Source organism: Heptranchias perlo, chromosome 18, assembly GCF_035084215.1.
Source record: "Heptranchias perlo isolate sHepPer1 chromosome 18, sHepPer1.hap1, whole genome shotgun sequence".
Classification (NCBI taxonomy): Eukaryota; Metazoa; Chordata; class Chondrichthyes; order Hexanchiformes; family Hexanchidae; genus Heptranchias; species Heptranchias perlo.
The window spans coordinates 45,534,775-45,546,818 of record NC_090342.1 but is presented as its reverse complement, the minus strand read 5'-3'; the positions used below and the strand labels follow the sequence as shown (position 1 = coordinate 45,546,818).

At 41.9% G+C, this 12,044-nt stretch overlaps 1 protein-coding gene across 9 annotated transcripts in view; it reads left to right on the top strand.

Moving 5' to 3' along the window:
* The window catches only part of LOC137334827 (ataxin-7-like protein 1), a 226,182-nt gene that overhangs the window by 83,356 nt on the left and 130,782 nt on the right, over positions 1 to 12,044 (top strand). For 2 of the 9 annotated variants that reach the window (XM_067999842.1, XM_067999839.1), the window contains exon 1: positions 2,410 to 2,528. The exons of the other annotated variants lie outside the window; for them this stretch is intronic. The gene's annotated coding sequence lies outside the window, so the exon portion shown is untranslated. Of the gene's footprint in view, positions 1 to 2,409; positions 2,529 to 12,044 lie in introns of those variants that run through there. 9 annotated transcript variants of the gene reach the window in all.

Here is a 12,044-nt window from a genome sequence, read left to right as displayed (position 1 = left end):
GGTCCTTCCTATCCACTCTATCTAGATCCCTCATAATTTTGTACACCTCAATCAAATCACCCCTCAGCCTCCTCTGTTCCAAGGAAAACAACCCCAGCCTATCCAATCTGTCATCATAGCTAAAATTCTCCAATCCTGGCAACATCCTCGTAAATCTCCTCTGCACCTTCTCGAGTGCAATTATATCCTTCCTGTAATGTGCTGACCAGAACTGTGCGTAGTACTCAAGCTGTGGCCTAACTAGTGTTTTATACAGTTCCAGCATAACATCCCTGTTTTTATATTCTATACCTCGGCTAATAAAGGAAAGCATTCCATATGCCTTCTTAACCACCTTATCTACCTGTCCTGCTACCTTCAGGGATCTGTGGACATGCACTCCAAGGTCCCTCACTTCCTCTACACCTCTCAGTATCCTCCCATTTATTGTGTATTCCCTTGCCATGTTTGCTCTCCCCAAATGCATTACCGCACATTTCTCCGGATTGAACTCCATTTGCCACTTTTCTGCCCATCTGACCAGTCTTTTGATATCTTCATGCAGTCCACAGCTTTCCTCCTCACTGTCAACCACACGGCCAATCTTTGTGTCATCCGCAAATTTCTTAATCATGCCCCCTACGTTTAAGTCCAAATCGTTAAGGTATACCACAAAAAGCTAAGGTCCTAGTACCGAGCCCTGCGGTACCCCACTGGAAACAGCCTTCCCGTCGCAAAAACGCCCGTCAACCATTACCCTTTGCTTCCTGCCACTGAGCCAATTTTGGATCCAACTTGCCACTCTCCCTTGGATCCCATGGGCCTTTACATTTTTGACCAATCTGCCATGTGGGACCTTGTCAAAAGCCTTGCTAAAATCCATGTAGACTACATCAATTACGCTACCCTCATCGATCCTCCTTGTCACCTCCTTGAAAAATTCAATCAAGTTAGTCAGACACGACCTCCCCTTAACAAATCTGTGCTGACTGCCCTTGATTAGTCCGTGTCTTTCTAAGTGACAGTTTATCCTGTCCCTCAGAATTGATTCCAGTAATTTGCCCACCACCGAGGTTAGGCTGACTGACCTGTAATTACTTGGTCTACATGCGTACAAAAGTCACCAGGAAATCCCGACCCCACTTAAATCTGGCGGGCTAATAATTAAAGGAGCAAATATACTTCATTGAGGTGCTTAAGGTAGTTTATTTTTTGTGTATTGGATAGTTAAAAAGATTTTAACGTTATCTGGGTGGCTTTCCTACAACTTCCCATCCACACCTGGTAAAACCAGGCGGGAAGGGCTGGATCAGTGGGAAAAAAAACTAAATAAATGAAATAAAATTACATTTCCCATTGCAAACAAATTAAATAAACATACCTTCGAAAACAATGTTGCTTGGACCCCCCCCCACTATCCCCCACTCTGATCCTGATGTCCGATGTTTGCCTTCTCATCCCGATGTCTGATCCCTCCACTCTAATCTTTGCCATTACTCTGTGACATAGTATTTTGACACTCTTAAAATGCTGGACCATCATTGAGCACCTTATTAAGTTGGTAAATGATGGTTCCCATTTAACCAAGCTCAACCAGGGCAGCAGTTGAGGTGCTACGGTTGGCTGCGCAAGAGGAAATAAATCAGCCAGGGTTTTCGTTGGATTCAGGGTATGGTAGAAGTCTTAAATAGTTACTTTGCATTAGTCTTCATTCCTGTGGACAGTGCTCAAATTAGCAGCAATGATGCAGTACAATGTTGTACTATCGACATCTAAATATTTTGGTAAAAAGTTAGCCAAAAAGAATCGAGTGAGAATGATGAATTCAGAGGTGTCAATTTATCATGACCTTTAACAGTCTTGTGTCCATCTTGGCACTGTGCAATGCCTTGTACAAAAACAGTCCCTAATGTGTTAAGCAAGTGCTTTCTTGTTCATTGTTGTCTGTTGTACAGTGAGTAATGGCAGCATTTTGAGGCTTCATTGAATGCGCAGTTGGCAACTGCAAACAAGGCAGTACCAGTTGAGATGTGAACTAGACAAGAAAGTCGGTGCAACCTTGAACTGTATTGTAACAATGTACCCTCGTACAGAAATGGAAGGCCGCTGAACAAAATGTTCAGGCACTTACATGTCAGAACTTGAAAAGCTGCCTGAAAAATATGACCAGTGTAGAAATCAAGTTGTTGTGAATTCGACCTGTTTTTGTAAATAGGTTTTAACGAGGGATTGAACAAGTTTCTGGCTCTTTCCCTGTGCTCCTGGATGTAAGATGTTGCCCCTTTAAAAAAAAAAGTCATAGTAGAAGTTGCAATATTCAGTATATGTTTCTGCTTTCTTGCTCCAGCCCTGTAGATGGTGCTGTGCTTTCAGTACGTCACACGACAAGATAGTACAGAGTGTGCAAAAACCACTTGACCTACTGTACAGCACCATCTGCAGACCTGGAAGTCAGAAATTGTTTTTCTGTTTAACTCGGCCCACGCAGTGTTTCCTATAATCTACATTTCCATTTGTTGCCGTCAGCAAAGGTTGGAAGTGTTCATCAGGTATGACTATCACTTAGGTTTCTATTTTCCCTGCAGCTGCTTGTTAATTTTATTTTTGTTACTAAGGCCTATAGCAAAGGCATTTCTGGGATCTTGAGGACCTCTGTTTGTTTTTGGTTTCAGAATTACTACTTCTTTTGGCTGGGGGGTAGTGCTGAGAGATGTGAATTAATCAGTTACTTGCACCAATTGCCAAAAATTTGCAAACTTGAAACAAATAGCTGTTTTCATGTTTGGTGAGTCGTGACTGTTACTCAAAATACCTGACTGTTATCGTGCCTCAAATTATCCAGCAGTTGTCCGTAAGGCCCATTTGGACCAAACCAGAACCATTCAAGAAGAGGCTTTTTCGTTGTATAAATCAAAAACCTTTTAAAATGTCGTAATTAAATTAGCTGTAAGACAAATGCACTTTTTAATGGAAGCTATTGAAGTTTCTGTGCCTCTGAGGAATTCCACTGTCCCCATGGTGTCACTCTTTCATACAAGAAAAGTGCCCTTCCCCTCTATCCTTCAGCAAAATGAGAATCCCATTATTACACTAAAGAAAACTGCTTTGGATCTCTCGTGTAAGGGGACTAGCTCAGAACCACAACCTCCAAGTAACACAGGTTTTGTTGTGCCCAGGATAATCTCTTTTTAAAATTTTCAACCAACGAAAATGATGAAAGCTACTCGGTGGCAGTGGCCATTATTCCACTGATGTGTCCTCAGATTTCCTTTAAGGATTTGTTTAAATAAGAATGTACATGTTCACAAGTTTATTACTGTAAGCTAAATCTTGCCTCAGTTCACAGCTGCCTGTTCAGCTTTTAGAAATCAGGAAGCCCTATTTCACACAAAGGGTAGTAGAGATTTGGAACTCTCTTCCCCCAAAAGGCTGTGGATGCTGGGACAATTGGAGCTTTTAAGACTGAGATTGATCGATTTTTGTTAGGCGAGGGTACCAAGGGATATGGAGAAAAGGCAAGTAAATGGAGTTGAGGTTGAGATCAGTCATGATCTAATTGAATGGCAGAGCAGGCTCGAGGGGCTGAATGGCCTACTCCAGTTTCTAATGTTCCTAGATGATCTTCAGCTTGTTACTTGGAGTATCTCCCTTAAGAATATTCTCCGCAGTTATTTTCCAATTTTAAAAGTCAATTTCTAAACGATTGAGTTGGGGAATAATCTACCCCATCAGTCTGCTGCACCCTTTCATGATAAATTGATAGAATGGCAAGGTTGCTGTATCCATCTCTGTGGGACATGCTGCCTCGGAAGCCAGTGTTCGAGTGGTAGCAGGCAGGCACAGTTTCCTCTCTTACAGTCCCTTGGAGGTTGAACAGAGTCAGACATTTTGTTTAAAAGGGAAGAGTAAACCATCTTCCTTTTCAACATCACTGATAGAATTAACAGTTCTATTGATAATGCATTCTTTCACTTTTATTTGCTTTGGTTTAACTCAAATATAGCAACATCAGGTACAGTTTTTCCCTGAAACTGTTTTAATTGTGTGTAATCACTTGATCAGGGCAGTACATCCTGCCAACCACACCTGACATACAGGTACTTATTCCTTCTTTGGGTGCAGTTATAGTTACTTTTGCATTGATACAATGTTTTTTTGGGTGTGCAACAACACAAACGTGGCAGTATAACTAAAGCCATGAGGTGTGGGGCTCTTCTAGAGGGCTATTTCATACCACTTTGAATTGGCATCAAGTCAGAAGGTCATGGATTCAAGTTCCAGAAACATGAGTACGTAATCCAGTGCTGCGCTATCAGAGGTGCCGCCTTTCGGATGAGAGGTGTACATAACAAATTCCATGGCACTTTTTGAAGACGAGCAGGGGAGTTCTCCTGGCTAACATTTATCCATCAACCAACACCACCGAAAACAGATTATCTGGTCATCTATCTCAGTGCTGTTTGTGGGACCTTGCTGTGCATAAATTGGCTGCTGCGTTTCCCCACATTACAACAGTGACTACATCTCAAAAGTATTTCATTGGCTGTGAAGAGCTTTGAGGTGTCCTGAGGTCATGAAAGGCGCTATATAGATGCATGTTCTTTATTTTCCTTTCTTTCTGTCCGTCTATCTATCCATCGACAATTTAAACACTGTATTTGAAAATGCTAGCCTAATCTCCTGGGTAAACACTAGTCTGATGTGTTGCTGTTTCTGGGATGTCGGGTAGTGCTAATTTTTTTGGCTGTGGCACTTTTGCGGACACTGGACTCCAGACCAATTACGTACTATGTACATATGGAATTTCTCCCCATAATCATCTGTACTCTTCCTTATGATACACACGACAGAACAAGCTCCAGTACAAATGAAGGGGAACAGGTGTGCTGTGGAAAGGCAAGAATGCAGTTATACAGTGTGTATATGGCTTCCTTAACTGCAACCGACAGTTTTGTTTGAGTCACCTTGAGACGTGCTTTGCGAGTGTTAACTCATTAGAAGTGTTAAAGATTTTGTTTAAAGCCGTTTAGAATTTTTTTGGTAGTACAGTAATATAGTAACAGTTTACATAAGAACATAAGAAATAGGAGCAGGCGTAGGCCATCCGGCCCCACGAGCCTGCTCTGCCATTCAACAAGATCACGGCTGATCTTCTACCTCAACGCCATTTTCCTGTACTATCCCCATATCCCTTGATGCCTTTAATATCTAGAAATCTATCAGTCTCTGTTTTGAATGTACTCAATGACTGAGCCTTCACAGCCCTCTGGGGTAGAAAATTCCAAAGATTCACCACCCTCTGAGTGAAGAAATTTCTCCTCATCTCAGTCCTAAATGGCCTACCCCTTATTCTGAGACTGTAACCCCTGGTTCTAGACTCCCCAGCTAGGGGAAATATCCTCCCTGCATCTACCCTGTCGTGCCCTGTAAGAATTTTGTATGTTTCAATGAGATCAGGCAGGAGAACACACCTTTGGTCCATCGAGCCCATTATTCCTTTGGTTTCTAATAGCTCGGAATACAATTTGTTGACAAGAACCTGTATAGATCCTTCCTGAATCTCATTAAAGTTTCTTGTTCCCCCAGTAATCTGTTCCACATACTTACCACCCTTTTAGTAAAAAAAAAACTTCCTGCTGCATTTCCTATTTTCTTTTATTGTTCTTTTATTTGTAAATATGACTCATTGTGCTTAAATTCTGTACACGGCAGAAAAACCTACTTGGATCCAATTTGTCCAATCCTTTCATAATTTTAAACACTTCTATCATATCCCCCTCTCAGTCTTCTCTTTTCAAGAGAGAAAAGACCCAAAGTAGTCAATATTTCCTCATACATAATCATCTTAAGTTCTGGGATCAACCATGTAGCCCTCCTCTCTACCCCCTCCAATAACTGAATATCCTTTTTGAAATAGAGAGAGCAAAACTGCACATCGTACTCCAGATGTGGTCTTGCCAAGGTCAAGTACAGTTTTAAAAGCACCTGTCTAGATTTATATGTTACAGTCTTTGCTATGCATCCCAATATTCTGTTTGCTGGGGACATTGTGTTGATGGTTTAGTTCACTCAGACCCCCAAGATCTCTCTCGTACTCCGATACCTCAAGTACCTAATTCCTATTTAGCACATAGTCCCCATCAACCTTCCCTCTGTCCAATCTCATAACCTTACATTTCGATGTATTAAACTGCCATTTCTCCGCTCACTGATCAAGGTTATCAAGACCCCTTTAATTTGTGTGCATTGATATTCATCATTTGCCACTGCTCCCAATTTGGTATTGTCTGCAAATTTGGACACTTTTGACATTCCATTGAAATTCCATTTGACGTTCCATTGAAATAATTTATAAAAATTAGAAATTACAGTGGCCCTAACACTGAACCTTGTGGCACTTCATTGGGTGCCAACCAGATACCTGCCCATGAACTACAACTTGTCATCTACCAACCAACCATTTGTCAATCCATTTTAATACATTCTCATCTATCCCACGGGCTTGGACCTTATGTATTAGCCTATTATGTGGAACAGTGTCAAATGCCTTCCTGAAATCCAGGTAAGTAACATCCACTGTCTCGCCCCTATCAACTGCACTGTCACCTTCTCAAGGAAATCCAATAAATTAGTCGAGCATGACCTTCCACTCCTAAAACCTTGCTGACTGTCTCGGATTAGCTGATGCACCTCAACGTGCTCCCTTATGTTAAACCTCATAATACTTTTAAACACCTTTCCCAACAATGAAAGTAAGACTTACAGGTCTGTAATTTGATGATACACACCCCCCCCCCCCACCTTTTGGAGATGGGAGTCACATTTGTTATTTTCCAATCTTCTGACATTTGGCATGAATCCAGTGAGCTCTGAAGGTGACATAATTAGTGATATAAAATATGCATTTGAGAAAATAACCTGTGTTGTGTTTTAACAATGAACTTTATTGCCTTTGTGTGTGTGTTGAACAGCTTCCCCCTCTGATTGTGATATTGTGTGACCTGCTGTGACACTGTCCTCCATTTCTAGGTGATTCAGCATTGTTCCAGTGTTTCATCTGCAAAAATTGTGACTGTACTGTGCTACAAAGTTATCTGCAGGGAAACAAACATGCTGTTGCAATCCAGTAGATTATTTGGACTGGTTGTTCCACTGGTTCACTTAGTTAAAATTATTGTAGAGCGAGACTGACCGGATCAGTGAAGTGCGACCTCCCCACTGTATTGCCAGTAAAAATTCACTGTTTTAAATTATTTCTGTTCCAGTCCATTTCTGTATGTGTGTTTTCTTTATTTAAATTAAGTTAAAAGCTGACTGCTGTATTCGATCTTATGGAATTGATTCTTTCTACGCGCTCAAAATGTGATTTGAATGTTCTTGTGTTTAAAAAAAATTGATAATTCAAACCACCTTCAGTAACATCATAGTGGAGAAAGTGCGCGGGTCATTATGTATAGTGTCATCAGAGGAAGATTTTCTCTGCTCTGCATTTCTAAATTGTAAATTGTAAATGTTTTCTATATGAATGCATTTATGATGTTGCTGCACACAATGACCAGGACAATTCTTCCCCTTATACCTGATGTTTATCAATACACTTCAATTTTCTTTGATTTCTAACTTGTTGCAGCAAATACATTTATTTAATAGACTGTGGTAATTTGTTTGGTATCCAGTATAGGCAAAAATTCTACTGATGGGAGGAAGGGGGGAATTTTTTTCTCTATAATGAGTGGATCCTCATAGCATTGCTGCTGGTGAATCAGAGGATCGGTTTTATAATGACAACTGCATTACATAATGTAACACAATGTATTGCAATTGGGGAGTTGTTATTTTTGGGAGAGGAATGAAAGCTGCTGGGGTGAATGGTAATTTCTGTTTGAGAGGAAAAGTCTGATTACCAATTGCCCTCCATCTGGCCTCCATCAGGATCCTCCCCGTGAACCTCCAGCAGACTCCTGCCCCCCACATGTTCAGCAGAACCCTCTCCTCCCCCAAACCACCAACAGAACCCTCCTCAGTTTTAGAGCAGGCAAATTTTTGAAATGTCGGGAAAAATAACCAAAGATGAGTGGCTGAGGAAGAGAGGGCAGCTTGCCAGAGCGTATTGAAAGGGACGCGGGGTTGCAAGATAAATTTTGGCCAGGACACCGGGGAAACCCCCCCCCCCCCCTTCCCTGCTCTTCTTCGAAATAGTGCCATGGGATATTTTATGTCCACCTGAGAGGGCAAACGGGGTTGCAAGATTGTGGTTTCCAGCAGATGATTGCGGGACAGAGCACAGCTCCTCCATAGCTGGTACTGCTGGGAAAAATAATGAAGACTGTACAGGATACAGCTCTGGGGTCCGAGGTCATGGTTTCCAGAGGACAGCTGGCAGAGGGGCTCAGACCCAGGAAGTCATTGGAAGTGGTGGTTGAGGAAGAGAGGTGTGGGAGCCTCTTGAAGTCAGTGGGGCAAGATTGTGCATTACTTGAGAGCGTGGGACCCAAGGAGTCGGGAGGCTAGGGTTTTGGTAGGCAAAGCAAAGATGCACAGGCTGTAAGCAAATGTTTTTGGTTAATAATAACAAAAAGATGAACCTGCGGTTAGGAAGTGAGGATGACAATAAAATACGGGTCTAAGATCAGGGAGAAAATAAAACTTTCTTGCAACCTAGGACACACGAAATGGGGGATGAAGCTGGACAACTCATGCCACAGCAGTGGGAGAACTGATTAGCAGGTGTTACGTTGTTATCTCGTAAATGAAATAGAAGCAGGCTTTACCAGTATCGGCTGTAGCACAGTGGTAACACTCTTGTCTCTGAGTGAGAAGGTTGTGGGTTCAAGTCCCACTCCAGAGACTTGAGCATGTAATCCAGGCTGACACTTCGGAGGTGCCGTCTTTCGGATAAGATTTTAAACCGAGGCCCCGAATGCCCTCTCAAGTGGACATAAAAGATCCCATGGCACTATTTTGAAGAAGAGTGGGGGGCTGCCCCCTGTGTCCTGGCCAAAATTTATCCCTCAACCAACATCACTAAAACAGATTATCTGGTCGTTACCATGCTATTGTTTGTGGGACCTTGCTGTGTGCAAATTGGCTGCCGCATTTTCTACAGTACAACAATGACTGCACTTCATTGGCTGTAAAGCACTTTGGGACATTCTGAGGTTGTGAAAGACGCAAGTCTTTCATTTAAGCATTACCTCTGTGTTACTGGCGTCACAAAAATGTTACTAAACTATGACAGCAAGAAATACGCATGATCAACAGGAAGTCTCAAGATCTTTAGTGCTCTTCTTTGCCAGAGAGCTATGGGATAAAAGTTTGCACCCACAATTCCATACATATTGAGCTTATGCTCTCTTGCATGCTGTTAGGAAGTGGAGGCTAATCTTACCGTTAGATGAGGTACACATCTGGAACGAATCACCCTCAGATTCTCACCCGTAGCTCCCAGCTGTTGGTTACAGAGTGGCTATGGCTAAGGTGTAGAAGTTTGTTACGATATTTTCTAATACTCCTCTTGGGGCTTTAAATGAAGTAAGTTTGAATAATATGTTTGGATTATTGATGATTTGGACAGCAGTCTATAGTGAATTACTCTCTCAGTGGGGAATGGCATGAGCTCAGAACCTGAAGGGGAGAGAACATGTAAGAATTTTAAGAAATAAAACTAGCAGACTGTGTGGTACAGTAATTTTGACCATTGCCCTTTTAACTTCTGTGTCTGGGTTCAAATCCAACTCAAAACCATGGTTTAAAAATATTCAGCCTCTGAAAACTGTCAAAGAAATACTCCAATTTGTTTATCCATATTTAACTAAACAGAAGTTAACAGCAACTCTTATTTTTTTAATTTGTCCCTGGTTTCTCTCTTCCTCGCCTGAAAACCATGAATCATAGAATGTTCCAGCACAGAAATAGGTCATTCAGTGTGCCAGTGTTTTTCTCCACACGAGCCACCTAGTCTAATCCCACTTTCCTGTTTGCTCTTCATGTCCTGTAATATTCCTCTTTTTCAAGCATGTATCTATAAATCCATCTTAAAAGAATTAATGGACTGTTTCAACAATGATTTGTAGCAGAGAATTTCACATTCTAACCACCCTTTGTGTAAAGACCTTTATCTTACCGTGCCTTTTTGTGATTATCATATAATTTGTGCCCTCACATTACCATCTTGCCAACTAGTAGAAACAATCTATCACTATTCACCATATCATAATCTTGAAGGTCTCTATAAGGTTACCCCTTAACCTCCTCAGCTCTCGTTTAAAAAAAGCGCCAACTTCTCAAGTCTTTCTCAACTGTAATCCTTAACTGTCTCTCTTAGCTGTTTTCATTGAAGCAAAGAAGAATATGGGGTAATTTGATAGAGATGTTTAAAATTATGAAGGGACAGAAAAGATGGGAACAAACTGTTTCTGATGATTGAGGGGTCCAGAGTAAGGACACAAATATAAGATTAAACGTAAAGTATCTGCATAGAATTTACAGCATCAGAAACAGGCCACTCAGCCCAACTGGTCCATGCTGGTCCGAGCCTCCTCCCTCCCTACTTTAGGATAGAAAGCAACAGAAGCTTTTTTACATGGAGTGTTGTGAGGCTGTGGAATGCACTTAACAGAGTTAGTGTTGAAGTGGACACTATGTCAACATTGAAGAATAGGTTATTGATTAGGTTCGGTGATTGAAAGAAAGCGATACAGGAATGGGGTGGGTACCTGAGATTTGGGCTCCTGCTTATGTGGAGGATAAACACAAACACAGAATTGTTGGGCCTAACAGCCTGCTTCCGTGTTGTAATTTTGGTGTAATTCTATGAATCTACGCTGCACCTTTTCCATTGCTTTTATATCAGTCCTATAATGGGATGTCCAAAACATGATAGTCTAACTGGCGCCTAACTAAGGTCTTGTGCAAGTTCATTCAAAATTACGTTCTTGCTTTTGTGTGCTGCTGGGGTTTAGTTCCACAAGTGTCTTCAAGTTGCCAATATTTTGCCTAAGTTGCTGTTCTTTGTGTTTGCTAACAGTGAGTGTCTGCAGGCCACTTAGAAGTAGGAGGGATTACATCCAAGCCTGGTTCTGTCCTCACCTGACATTCACATGCACACATTTATCAGCAGGAGTTCCTTAAGAGCTGTCTGCAGCAAGAACTCTAGCTGAGCTTTTTTCCCCCTCTGCACTGTAATGCAGACATACTAAAAAAAGAAAGACTTGCATTTATATAGCACCTTTCATGTCCTCAGGTCGTCCCAAAGTGCTTTACAGCCAATTAAATACTTTTGAAGTGTAGTCACTGTTGTCGTGTAGGAAACATGGCAGCCAATTTGCGCACAGCAAGGTGCTACAAACAGCAATGAGATAATGACCAGATTAGTCTGTTTTTAGTGATGTTGGTTGAGGGATAAATATTGGCCAGAACCGGGGAGAACTTCCCTGCTCTTTGAAATAGCATCATGGGATTTTTACTTCCATCTGAGAGGGCGGACAGGGCTTTGGTTCAACATCTCATCGTAAGACCTTGCAACGCTCCCTCAGTATTGCATTGGGGTGTCAGCCTAGATTTTGTGCTCAAATCTCTGGAGTGGGACTTGAACCCACACCTTTTGATTCTGAGGCGAGAGAACGACCACTGAGCTTCAGCTGACTACAGTCAATTGTTGCACCCCTGTTGCCACCCCATAAGGGAAGCATTTGCATGGTGCTGGCACATTATCTGAAGGCTGTTTTAAGTGAGCCAAACGTAATGGTTGTACCTGCTGCGCATGTGATCTACACACTACTTTGCCAAACATTTTGTTAGCAACAAGGAGGAAACTAAACATCGGGGAGGGGAACAACTGGGTGGATGTATCAAGTGTCCTTGTTTAGTTATTTTTCAGCAGGATTCCTGGACTTTTCTTTACAGGACCTTGTGGGAAATTAGTTTCAGTAGGCCTGTGTGAAGGGGTTAATGACATCCACAGACACAATTTTGATTATTGCCCATTTTCGCTTGTGGTATTGAGCCTGTAGCAAAGACAGTTGGGAGAGAGGAATGCTGTATGACAGGAAGTGTGTGCAACAGGC